The 13,444-nt window shown below is 44.4% G+C and overlaps 1 long non-coding RNA gene across 1 annotated transcript in view; it reads left to right on the forward strand.

Moving 5' to 3' along the window:
- LOC138286777 (uncharacterized) overlaps positions 1-13,444 on the forward strand; it is a 47,426-nt gene that overhangs the window by 19,519 nt on the left and 14,463 nt on the right. Inside the window, exon 2 of the long non-coding RNA XR_011202060.1 lies at positions 5,791-5,834. This is a non-coding gene — a long non-coding RNA (uncharacterized lncRNA). The remainder of the gene's footprint in view (positions 1-5,790; positions 5,835-13,444) is intronic.

Below are 13,444 nucleotides of genomic sequence, written 5' to 3' on the forward strand. Positions count from 1 at the left end.
GGCAAGGGTTCTGGCCCCTGTTCACCCTTCAGAAGTACGAACAGCGGAGCATTGCACCAGAAGAGTTTGCCTGGGTGGGTTGGTGCTGCTTGTTGAACTACTTGACAGTGCCTCTTCTGTTTCTCTAATATCTGCAGAGACAACTCCCCAGATACTCGATACCTTCCGATAATTTTGGGGGACCATCTTATCTGATTTTAGGAATTGTCCCATCTTGTTCTTCTCTTCCTTATTTATCCAGTACTTAGCAACAACCCTTTGGATCAGTTGTCGTGGAGCTCACATTTGATCTCGCTTTCATCCTTCTCTTTTATTGTCTTTGAGTGGTAGTCTGGGTTCCCAGTTCTGAGATCAATGTAGAGTCACAGACATACACTCCAGTGCTGTGAGACTACAGAAAAAGTTGTGGGTACCTCACATCCTGACATTTGGTGCGAGACTGTCGCCCACACCATCTGCTCTGTCTCATTAAGTTGAAAGTCCATTAGAGGTTTAGGTTAGCCAGATGTTTTTGTTCATAGCATAAGGTTCCGTACCTTAATGTTTCCCAACCGTTTGCCAGGTGTTTTAAAATGTTTAGAAACATAATCAAACTTTTGCTGTTGCTTTTTCTCCAAGAAAAATTTGGGTAGGGGTGATGGCCTCGATACAGTGCTTAAGGGCATTAATTTACTACTGAACAAGGATGTAATGTGACACCTGAATGTAGCATACCAGAAGGCAATCACAAAAAGACCACAGTGAATAAATAGTGCTATGTAAAAAAAGAGTAAATATATGCACTGATAACCTAATGGGGTATGGCCTCTCTTGGATGTGTCTGTAAAACTAGCATTTGTTCTTGAAAATTTGTCCTGAATTTTGACCCTTTGTCCTGAAATTTTGTTCTGAATGTCCTCAATTTTTCCCAGTCCTGTCCAGAATTTGCCTTAGTGCCAGGTGGTCACCCTAATTGGAGTGGTGTGAAGTTCAGATTTTCTGACAATCACGCTAGCACATCGTGTAAAAAAATACATTAAATGGGAGCAGGGCATGTGAGAGGGACTTAAAGAGCAGTTGGAAATATGAGGAATGTAGTTGGTAGGGTTACTAGGTGAGGGATAATGCAGTATTTTGCAAAATAACCAACATTTGTGAAGACTTTAAAAATGGAGAAAGGGAGAGGGTTTGTGGGCTTTTATCTGTGTGTATGTTAACATCTCTGGTGAAACCCGACAGACACCGCACCATACCCAAATAAAAGCACTTGTACCCAACTATTTACCAGAAAATCCATTTATCAAGTGGGTGTAACACCCCAAACACCCCCGTAGCTAAGCCCCTGCAGATCTCGGAGGACAATGCCCCTAGGATAGTGTGGGAAACACTTCAGAGGTCCTCCTGTGATGGGGGGCAACACTCTTGAAAATTAAAAAATAATTCAAAGCTGCCCAACTAGGAGTGGTGATCGGCTGGACATTATCTCCTTGAACTGAGCCAGTGCCTGGACTGGAGAGCCTTGGCCTTGGAGCTCAGTGCTACTTATAGATGCAGTATGGAGGTGCACGGCTCAGTGATGCCATACAGGGACCACTCTAGTAGCTGCAATCTGGAGCAAGCTTAACAGGGGAAGGTGGTGGAAACACAAACTGACCCCTACATGACCTCCTTGGCAGGGAACTTAGGTGAAAGTGGTGGCTTCACAAGCAGAAATGTCGAAGCTGGGACAGGCTTGAGATATCCACCCTGGGCAAAGTGTGAGATGCTAATGGCGTTACGCCATTTCCACTCTTGCGGGCAGAATACGGGATGGACAGATGTCAAACATACAGATACCTGCAACTTAAACATGCACTGATAGCAAGTATTGGGCTGGGAGGGGGAACAGTGGAGAACTTCCCTCCGGAGAGCAATCAATTAGCTGCCAACATGAACAGGGAGGCGGTATTATTAACATATCTTCCACTTAAGGGCAACCTGCAAGAACTCAAAGCTAGGTGGGAGCAAGATATTGGGGAGTCCAAGGATGAAGAAAAGGTGGACGCCCTCAGATTCCAAGTCTTGTGAAATTAAGCTTCAGGTTGGTCCAATCAACAATCTTCCAAATGAGGGTGCACAGGGGACAATCTCAGCTTACAGGGTTGTGGACAGAGAGGTACCTTCCTACATGTGATGTGGTAATGCCCCACAGTAAAGGATATTGACAATAATTCTGATGCAAAATGAAGTCTACTCTAGTGCTGAAGATTGAGGACAGTACTTCATTTGAGGTGGTGGTTTCCAGTGGAGGCCACCAGCACTCATTTTTGGGGACCCGCTCTTACCTTTCTGCATCAGATGTTTCCTAGCGCAAGAGAGGGAATAATACACAAAAGTGAAAATTGATGAAGAAAGGCAGAAACCTTCACAAATTGGGAAAGCAGAGACCTGCCGGAGAGCAATAAAGGGGCAGGGACTGTCTTTTAGTTGATAAAGAGGCATGAAGTGGGATCAGGCCTACCAGCATTGGTACCAGGTTCGCTGAAGTTTAATTGTGCTGGCCGTGGCTTCTGAGCAGAGACCTGAGCACCAGCACTCACTCTGTTACAAATTAAGCATGCTGAGATGGTTGTACCACAATTCTCTTGGGGCAAGGGATGCAAAAGTTTTTTCTAGCTACCAAACCAAAGTTTCATGGTAGCCAAGAGAGACATTGCCCCGTACTGAAATGACAGCTGAAAAAGATCAACCAGTGTATGGCTGCTGGAAAGGTAGCGTATGAAGGGCGTGGCTTCATCAAAAAGTTTGAGAATGCACTAGGTCAGTTTGACTACAGGTGAAATCATAACAGAAGTAGTAGAACACAAAAGCACTATGAGAGGCGTAAAACTGACAACAAAACTTGTCTTTCCCCACATTACAAGGAACCATACAACAGACCAATTGGACTGGACTATAATTGTTCATATGAAGTCCATTGGCAAAAAAAAATCTCATGATCATGGGTAATGTAGTCCGCAGAAAAAAATCTGTCTCTATAGTATCACTTTCAGGAACTACGTGTCCCATTAATGTACAGCCCGCTTATGTCACTTTACTTTAACGCCATTGTGACAGTCATATATTGGACATATAGGTGTATGCTGTGGTGGGTAGACAAACATAAAAGGAGCGTGCCTGTCCCCAAACCACATCTGCTCAGAGGAGGAGATGCCGAATTAGGAGACAAATGTCAAGGCAGCACTCAAAAGGTGAGCGTTAACATCCACGGGGTGTCTCGGCAACCAAACATGCATACCCAATACAACTCTTGCAGCCTGGAGATTGAGGCTTTACCCAGCAGTAAGTCGCATCCCTGACCAGGAGGCAAGAATGTATCCTTAGTTGGGTAAAAGCAGCAAAACTCTAGCCACAGTGTGATCATGTGTGTGAAGTGTGTCGGTGGCTAAATATGTAGGAGGGAAAAATCTCACAAAGATATGAATGTGCTTCTGGTTTTAACAAAAGATGTTAATTATAAAAATAATTTTGTGATGTTCATACTACGCTCTCTGTCATTATATTTCACCTATGTGATTGATAGAATAAACCAGTTAAGACGAAGGAGTAAGTTACATGGAGCCATATGTATCAAACGTTTTTGTATTCGCAAATGGTGCAAATAGAAAATTAGGCAATTTGAGAATGCAAAATTGCCCTTCCCAATGTATGAAAGGCATTAGCAGTCCAATTTTAAGGAAACGTAAAAATAGAGATCCCCTAAAATTGTGATTTGCAAATTAGTAATCACAAAAACAATGTATGAACCATTCTCAAATTGTGAATGGTTGCAAAACAGTGATTTTTCATGTGCAATTTACCAGCAACTCAAATCAGGAGGTAATCAGGTGCAACCTATATAAAGAAGCCCCAGAGTGTGTTGGCATTTTCTACAATGGCTGCACTCTACATCATGGCGAGGAAGATGAGGATCCTGGCAGGTTTGAGGAGAGGGAGGTGGGGAGAGGAGCGCATTTTCAGAATGCGCATATCATTGTTTGACCAAAGAGCAGAGGAGATTTATGACAAGCATAGGTTAAATTCTGCCATACTAGACCTAATAGCAGATTTGCCACCACAATTGCAGTGACACACACATAACCAATGCAATGCCCACTCATGTGCAGGTGTTATGTTCCCTGCACCTCTTAGCCTCAGGAAGCTACCAGGGTGTAATAGCAGCAGCTGGAGGTGTGTCGCAAGGTGCGCTCTCACGCTTCTTTCATGCATTCCTGAATGCACTGTTAACTAAAATAAATGAGCATATCAGATTTCCTAATACCCCACAGGACTTGCAGCTCACAAAATTGAATCTCTATCAGATAGCCCAATTCCCACACTTCATTGGCTGCATTGATGAGACACATGTTGCAATCAGTCCACTATCTGACAGTGAATACATATACAGAGATGGGAAATGGAGCCATTCAATGAACATACAGGTCATCTGCAAGGCCTCAAACATCATCACTGATTTAGTGACCAGATTCCCTGTCAATACACATCACTCATAAATATTCAGGCATAGTGGAAACTACACAAGGCTTCTTGGTGGAGAGTTTGGAGAAGGATGCCTACTTGGTAAGTTCTCACGGAACTGTGTAGCATAGTGTACAGGTGAAGTTACTGATGACAGTGACTCAATATTTATTCCTCTCATTGTAGGAGACAGTGCATTTGCAGTGTGGTCCTTTATCCTCACAACATATCTGAATCTATCTACTCCATGTTAATGGTGTTACAATGCTGCACATAGGAGAATGCGTAGTGTGATAGAGAGGACCTTTGGCTTGCTGAAAAATTGCTTTCAAAGCCTACATGAAATTGGAGGGGCACTACAATGCAGTCCTGAAACCTGCTGCAAGATTGTGACTACATGTGCCATGTTGCACAACATTGCAACATTGAAAGGCATACCCCTGGGCCTCTCAGATATGGAGTCTGGTGAGGATGATGAGCCATTACCAACCGTCACCCAGCAATTAAATCAAGAGCAGCACAAGGCAAATAAAGATGTGCCAAAATAGTGCACAATTGTTTTTAATGTGAGTAATGATGACGCAAAGTATTCTTTTAAATTGCTACAGGTATCACATTTATTGCCTTAATTTCAGGTCAAATATGTGGGCACATAACAAATGAAGTTCAAAAGCACATTTAGTACTCAAATCGAATGCATCACCAACAATATGACATATGATTTGCAATGTTCCAAAACAACAAGCACTGAGACATGCCTCCATCACTTTTTTTATCCACTCATTCCACTAGACCATTCAGTGGGCTCAGTTGCCTGTCTTGGTGAGGCCTCTGAAACTACACTGTCGAACTGCAAAGCCTGTTTTCCATCACAGGGGCAGCCACACTACTGAGGCTAGAGAGCTCCTCACTATCCCCTACATCTAAATTACGTTTTCCGGCGATCTGGGCTGTCTGCAGGTTCTCCAGTGCATTGGTAACCTGCACCAATTCTCATGCAATGTCTCCACTAAAGTGTGCCATCTCTACTTGCATGGTCACAGTATGTTGCAACAGTAATGCTGTTGCATTCGTTAGGTGATGGACAGATCTGCTAAACCCATCCAATCTGCCCATTAATTGGTGATGACGCCTACGGTTTGTGACATGGTCATGATGCATTACTGTGCAGAGTTCCTTAATGGCATTTGTCATTTCCTTTAAATTGCCTGCTGTTGCTTTTTGTTCTTCCAACACTGTTGCGTTCAGCTGAATCATGTTGTTATTCAGTCCCACCAACTGTCTGTACATTGACTTCATGCGCTTACATTGTAGGTGCTGCACCTTCAACATGGATGCCTCCAGACCTCCAAATACAGGTGAGCTGTTACCTTCCCTTGAGGTCTGTCCAACATCCACTGTATTGGTACTCAAAAAGGACTGAAGTCTGTGGGTGGATCTATCCTCTAAAGGTGGTGTAGACATGTCTTGTAAAATGTCACCAGCCTCTATGTTGAACTCAGGGAGTAGAGCCACGGTTGCCCTGCATCTGGATTGTGCAGGTGTCATGGGTGGTATTGACACAATATTTTCTTCCTCTGACAGTGGCAGAGTATCCTCATTTCCCCATTTTCTGTTTCTGATGCATGTGGGGGCAGGCACATCTGCAACATCAATGAGAAATATTTAAGTTAAAAAATATTTTTGTTTCATTTTAAATTTTGAGTTAGAATTAAACATTTTCCCTGACATTGTGTTTCTACTTGTCATTTTTGTCGTCTCTTTGTATGGGGATACACAGTGCTGCATTCTTTGATATTAGTTCATTGTTGTATTATAGACTACTACTCCCATGATGCATTGTTTGATTGCATAGCACGCGTGGCAGGAAAAAAAAATTAGATTGTAGGTTGCCACTGGTTTTCTCTATGGTACTATTCTCCCTGCACATATAGTAATTCCACAAATTGTATTTCTTACCTTTGCTGGTACTGGGTGTGTCTCAGGTGTCAATGTCAATGATCCTGATGATGGGCTCAGGCTGCAAAGTTGCCTCTATTATGTCCTCCAAGGGGGTGGATGGTGTCTGGGAGGATGGTCCTCTGGCAGTACTCCTTGCCTTCGCAAGCCTGGTGGCTACTCTCTCCTTGGCCCATATATATGTAAATCGTACCAACTCCTGCATATATCCTCAATTGAGCGCTTATGTGACACCCGCCGTGCTGATCTTGGCCTGGATGTCAGTCCACATCTTCCTCTTTTCACTCTCTGGAACATGTTTTTTTCCAAAGAGCTTGTTGTGGCTGTTTACCACCTCTTCTGTGAGCACCTCAAGTTCCTTCTCACTAAACTTTAATTTTCTTTTGCTCCCTCCTGCCTCCTTTGCATTCCCCTCAGTGGCCATGATGTGTTTTGGGCACGTAAAACACTCCAAACTGGCTCCCTAGTGCTCAGCTCCAACAGTCTGTCTCCTCCCCTAAATCAGGATTCTGGAAACAGCATGGGTTGACCTACTTCCTGATTGTGAGGTCATCTAGCTGCTCCAAAATGCGACATTCACAATTTGTGATTACCTGTTTTACTGAATCACTATTTGGTAATTGCATTTTGCGAATATTAAGAAATTGCAAATGCATTTACGATTACTGTGTTACGTCGCACATTGCGATTACCAAATAGCGATTCAGTAAAAATCGCTATTTGGAAACTCAACAGTGGTGCTTAATACATACTGTATGGCCCATAGCTTACATTTCTTCTTTGCCTTACACAATAACATAGTGCTAGGCAGTGCTTTAAATGGGAAAAAAGAAGTGCTGGTACTTAGTAGTTAGAATGAGTGGACCTTGAGGGGCAGTTAGGGGCATGTCTGTGGGGTAGGGGGTGGTTGGGAGTGAGCTTTTAACAATATCAACTTTTTATTGACGACTATAAGTTTTACATTAAAGCATACTTTTTCAAACACCAGTGGTTAAGTGAGGTGCCCAGAATCACATGATGATGAGCTGATGGTGGGATTGGAACCTAGTTCCACAATTATACTGTCGGCAGCTCTGGCCACATCCTTATTCTTGTTGGGATTCCAATTAAAACGTAACATTGCAGTAGCATCCCAGCGCTGTAATCCACTGACTATTGCCTTCCAGAGCGGCATATAGACACACGCAGTCTGAAAAGCTCATTTTTAGCAGCGCGCTGCATGTACCCATATTTTGAAGCCTGAGCCCTACTCCAACTAGGAGTATCAATACTGTTCTTGCCTAATAAGTAGTCCTGGTACTCACAGGGAGAAAACTGAGAAGTACTGGTAGTCGGTACTGGGAAGAACAAGCCCATTTAAGGCATAGGTGTTAGGAACAGGGCAAGAACAGTGGGAAGAGTCCATATGGTCCTGAAGAATGCATTGTAACTGGAGCACAAACATGTTGACTGACTAGTATAGGCAGAAAAGGATATAAAACCCAAGCTTATCTATGTCATTTTTTAAATCTTGTAGTGGTTAGGGATCAATAATAAACCAATGGGGAGCCCTCACTACACAAAGATTCAGCTTTAAGGGCCAGGTGTCCGACCCTCAGTGTTTGCCAGCAGCAATTTGCATTTTTTTGTGACTCTCAAATTGCGAGTCGCTAACACTGATGTACAACAGTGTCTGAAACACTGTTTGCGATTCCCAAATGGGTTGCAAGGGAACTGCCTCATTAATATTCATGAGGCAGATCACAATTTCCAACCCATTGAGCATGGCTGGCACTCAGGGATGGTGGCCTGCTGGGGTCAGCAGACTACCAAGTATGTGGCTGCTTTTTTAAATAAAGCATTTTTTTTTAATGCAGCCTGCTTTCCTTAAAGGAAAACAGGATGCATTTCAAACAAAAATATGAAAAGTCTCCTGTTCATTTTTTAAGAGCAGGACCACTGACTGCTCTTAAAAAATGTTGGTGCCCCCATTCACAACGGGGAAGGGGATGGTTGGGGACCCCTTCCCCTTTGCATATGGCTTACCGTCTCCTTCGTGGAGTCGATAAAGTATGAATGTTTTACGATTGCATTCCGGTTGCAAAACTTTCATACATGGCAGTGTGATTCATTATTAGGAAAGGTTGCCCTAATCACTCCCCTTCCTAATACTGACTCATTAACCTGTATAGATATTCAGTAATAGATTACCAAATTGCAAAATAGGTTTTTGTACATAGGAAAATGTTTTTTTCCGATCGCAAATGGCCCACTTCTGCGAATCAAGCCATTTGCAGCCTCGAAGAAGCTACCTACATCTGGCCGTAAGACCCGTAGAGAATCATCAATGATAGCAAAAGCTACACTGCACATGGCACATAACAAAAAGTCCAACAAAAGAGCTCATGGAGATCCCTCATTGCAAAAACTGTTGCTAGCGAAGACACCCCCCTTCCATAGATGAAGCATGGGACCTACTGTGGGTAAAGGAGGCTGTATCCATTCAACAAAGGGTGAAGAGCAAGGTGTAAACTTCAACATAACAGCAATCTAAGGTATAAAAATAGACATTCAAAATAACTTTTCTTGGTCCTGGTACTTGTTGTTGGTTCTGGTATAAATGTAAGAACCCATCCATCTATAAATGTACTCATTCATTATCAGTACACTCAGTCAGTCACACGTTCAAACCTGAACCAACGTCCGTTCTTAGCACTCAAGAATAGGGGTGGGCGTAACTCACACAATTCAGTGCAGAGTAATCACGCGGAATTACATAAGAATTCCACAAGATTATGCAGAATTACACAAGAAGAGTAACTCTGTGTTTAGTGTTATTTCTTCGTGCATAAATGACCCTTTGCATCCAGCAAGGTCTGGGTATAGGCTCTAAGCACTAACAGATTGCTAGACCTTGCCCGGTTTGGGAAATTTACAAAAATCCCGCATGCCACCGTGAACTGCCTCAATGCCCCTGCACAATAGAGGGTTAACGTTCCTATGCTGGGTCTCTAAGAATCATGTCCTCCCTGTCAAAATGTACTTGCACGCACTTTGTATATTTATTCATTTTATTATATTATATTTCTATAATTGTGTTTTTAAATGGCGTTATTGTACCAATGTAATTATTCGTCACAATAAAGATTTTACAGTTACTACATTACATACATTACATGCAACAGAACATGAACAGCAAGCGCAGATAGCCACTCATTCTCACTAAACGTGCTCTTGGGTGGGATTTTTTATGGGTGAGCAAGAAGTGCTCCGTCCATTCTGTAATCTCTCTTTGGGCTTGAAACCACGCCCATTCCACGTCAGTCACTTACATTGGTTTGTGGGCTTGCCTTTTAAAATCTGCTTGCTTTCATTTGTGAAAGGCATGCATGCGTCATGCCTTTTCTGGTGTTTAGCCCTCCTACACAGCACCGGTAAAGTACCAAAAACATACGAGGCTCGATGTTTTAAGCCTAGAGTCCAGAATACTTTATCTGTTTATTTTCCACGCAGCGCGACCACTCTGCATTTTACATAGCACGATCGCGCTGCCTTTTTTTTTGCTTTACAACACTAATAGCTCTAACTCGAACAAATGCGAGACCCGTTGCATTGAAAATGCTTGTTTTCAATTTACTGCCACCATTTAAAGCTATTTTTAGTGCAAAATACACACTCACATCCAAAATGGAGGCAAGAATGCATTTTTCAGCTTCGTAATATCGCCAACTACCGCAGAACACGAATAGTGTGCACAAACTGCCATAAGTGTTCGCTAAATATGCTCTGGCTGTAAGATTTTTCACCTAAATTACGTGATAATTCCACATCAAAAAGCAAAGCTGAATTACTGAAATTACTCTGGCATCATAAACATTCCTCCCAGGCCTACTCAGTACCCCTCCCCCTTCACTCCTTGACAATATCATTACCTTTGCTGCTTTACAGCTCTCCAGTGCCTGGTGACTAGGTTCGCGATACACAGTTACCAGCAATGCATAACCCATGCATGCAATACACTCACTCATCCATCCAGCCTTTTCTCACATTCACGCACTCATCCACGCCACCACACACAGCTGGAAAGTGCCAGGAAGCGGTGCCTGCTCTTAGATGGCAACCATGGTGACTCTAACACAAGCTGCTGTCTGTGCATTCCTCAGGGGAGCCGGTCTGCCAAACACTGACTTTCAGTGACCCTTCCAAGTTACATAACTGGATTAGGGGCCACAGCGTCACTGACAGTGGCCACGCTGAGACACACTTCTATTACAGTAAGGGCTCAGGCCTCGAATAATGCTCTTAATCAGAAAGTTAATAGGCCTCAAAGGCTTATGGGTAAGAGCGGGGAATATCCGGGATTTACAGTTTTCGTGCTGAGCATGGCACAAAATGTCACCTTGACAAACTCTGAAACCCCTGCACGCTAAGAGATTAGTTTTCTCTGTGTAAACCGGAAGTGGGTAGCGTGCCAAGAATGTCATAACATGAACACATTTCCATAATGCTAATCTCCCTGCAACGGAATGCGATCCTTGACAAAGGACGTCACCACTTTGTTCCCCTTGCACAAATGATTCCAATACCGACTCTAGAATGATGAAACGCAAATACTAACCAAGCAGGAATCATGATTCTACTGCAAACTGGGTTGCGCCCGAATTGGTAATCTCAGTTTTGTGCTAATCGCAACATCCTCGGAATTGTTATCAAACACGATTTTTTGCGAGGAGTAATCTACTGAAAACTAACACAGAAAAGCGCAGCTTTCTAGGGTATTCCTATGGTGACCAGAGTTTGAGGATCAAAAACCGGGAGAGGTCAGACATAAAAGAAGGACTAAAGACTTTACACTCACTTTTATATCTGGCATGTCCCGTTTTTTGCGTAGCTTTGTGGATGTGTGTCTATACATGTGTGTGTTTATATACACACACACACATACACATTTACAACACTACACATATAAAATTAGCTATGGCTTGACCTCCCACCCTGCACCCCCAACGCGCCCCCACCCACCTCTCTCTGCTCCCCACTCCGTCTCTCTGCTGGGAGCAGACAGGGGACTGTGTTGCCGGAAAGTAACAGATAAAGGCCCGTATTTATACTCCGTTTGCGCCGAATTTGCGTCGTTTTTTTCGACGCAAATTCGGCGCAAAACTAACGCCATATTTATACCTTGGCGTTAGACGCGTCTAGCGCCAAAGTATTGGCAAAGAGCGTCATTTTTTAGCGTGAACGCCTTCCTTGCGTTAATGAGATGCAAGGAAGGCGTTCCCGTCTAAAAAAATGACGGCGACGCAAATGCGTCGTATTTATACTCCCGGGCAAAAATCACGCCCGGGAGGTGGCGGGTCAAAAAACCCCGCATTTGCGCCACATTTTAACGCCTGGGTCAGGGTAGGCGTTAAGGGGCCTGTGGGCTCAAAATGAGCCCACAGGTGCCCTCCCCTGCCCCCAGGGACCCCCCCTGCCACCCCTGCCCACCCCAGGAGGACACCCAAGGATGGAGGGACCCACCCCAGGGACATTCAGGTAAGTTCACGTAAGTATAATTTTTTATATTTTTCAATTTTTTTTGGGTGGCATAGGGGGGCCTTATTTGTGCCACCCTACATGCCACTATGCCCAATGACCATGCCCAGGGGACATAAGTCCCCTGGGCATGGCCATTGGGCAAGGGGGCATGACTCCTGTCTTTAGTAAGACAGGAGTCATGAAATGGCGTCTGGGCGTCGTAAAAAAATGGCGCAAATTGGGTTGAGGCGATTTTTTTGCCTCAACCTGACTTGCCCCATTTTAAGACGCCCTAACGTCATTTTTGCCCAACGCCGGCGCTGCCTGGTCTACGTGTTTTTTTTCCACGCAAACCAGGCAGCGCCGGTCTGCTTGCGCCGGCTAACGCCATTCCATAAATACGGCGCCCGCATGGCGCTTCAGAATGGCGTTAGACGGCGCTAAATTTTTTGACGCTAAACTGCGTTAGCGCAGTTTAGCGTCAAAAAGTATAAATATGGGCCAAAATACTTTAATTATTGCATACATTGTAGGCGTCTGTTAAAGGAGAGCATACCTTTAACTTGTGCACCCTAGATAATCTGACCTTTGCCCCAAAAACCGGGACTGTCCGGGGAAATCCGGGACGTCTGCGGCGGACAGAAGGGAAGATTACATCAGACTCAGTGAATACTGCCGTGCTGGTATTTCCCGTAGGTCTGCACAAACCTCATGCAGGGGTTGTAACAACCCCCTTTCTTGATGGACGAAGAATGACCCGGAAGACACAAGTCTCTACAGTGGACATTCAACCCACTGAGCTACTTTGCTAGCATTTGAAAAGACTGGAGAATGCGAGTGACATGACGGTACATGGTCACTGAGCGCCAGGAGGCGAGAGTGTGATACTGACACAAGTACACACATGCTGGTTCAAGATACGGCAAACACAAGATGTCCCACAAAGCAGAGCACTATGGCTGCCTCTAGAAAGAGATCCGCACTCGTTTTACTGAAAACTCCTGGAGTATTCTGTCAAACAGATCCATTTAACCGAACTGTGGGGTGTGCACACTACTACAAAGTTTTCATAAGGGCGACAAGCAACGCTCTAAAGATCCCAACAAGCCTGGTAGATAACAGGGCCGGCCTGGGAACCCAAAGCAGCCCTGACAATTTCATCGGAGGGGTGAGGGGGGGGGGAGGCGGAGGCCTCCGTGCACAAGTGTAAAGCACTGCTGTTTTTGTTACTGGGGGCTGATATTGCAGCACCACTACAAAACTGTCCCCCAGTAACAAAACTGCCCCCCCCCCACCTCTGCAAGACAAGCCCCCACTCTTCCAGCCTCCATGGAAAACGCCCGATGCCCACTACGGAAAGTCCGGCCCTGGAAGACTAAAATACACTTCTCGCTGACTCTCATGCCTGGATGGTGATTAAAAGTTAGGACTTCTTGAAACCAGCGCCTTACCTTGGCACCCCCTTCCTAGCGCACATAAAGCACAGACTAATGGCCCTGCGTTTCAGCAA

The sequence above is a fragment of the Pleurodeles waltl genome, chromosome 3_2, assembly GCF_031143425.1.
Source record: "Pleurodeles waltl isolate 20211129_DDA chromosome 3_2, aPleWal1.hap1.20221129, whole genome shotgun sequence".
Classification (NCBI taxonomy): Eukaryota; Metazoa; Chordata; class Amphibia; order Caudata; family Salamandridae; genus Pleurodeles; species Pleurodeles waltl.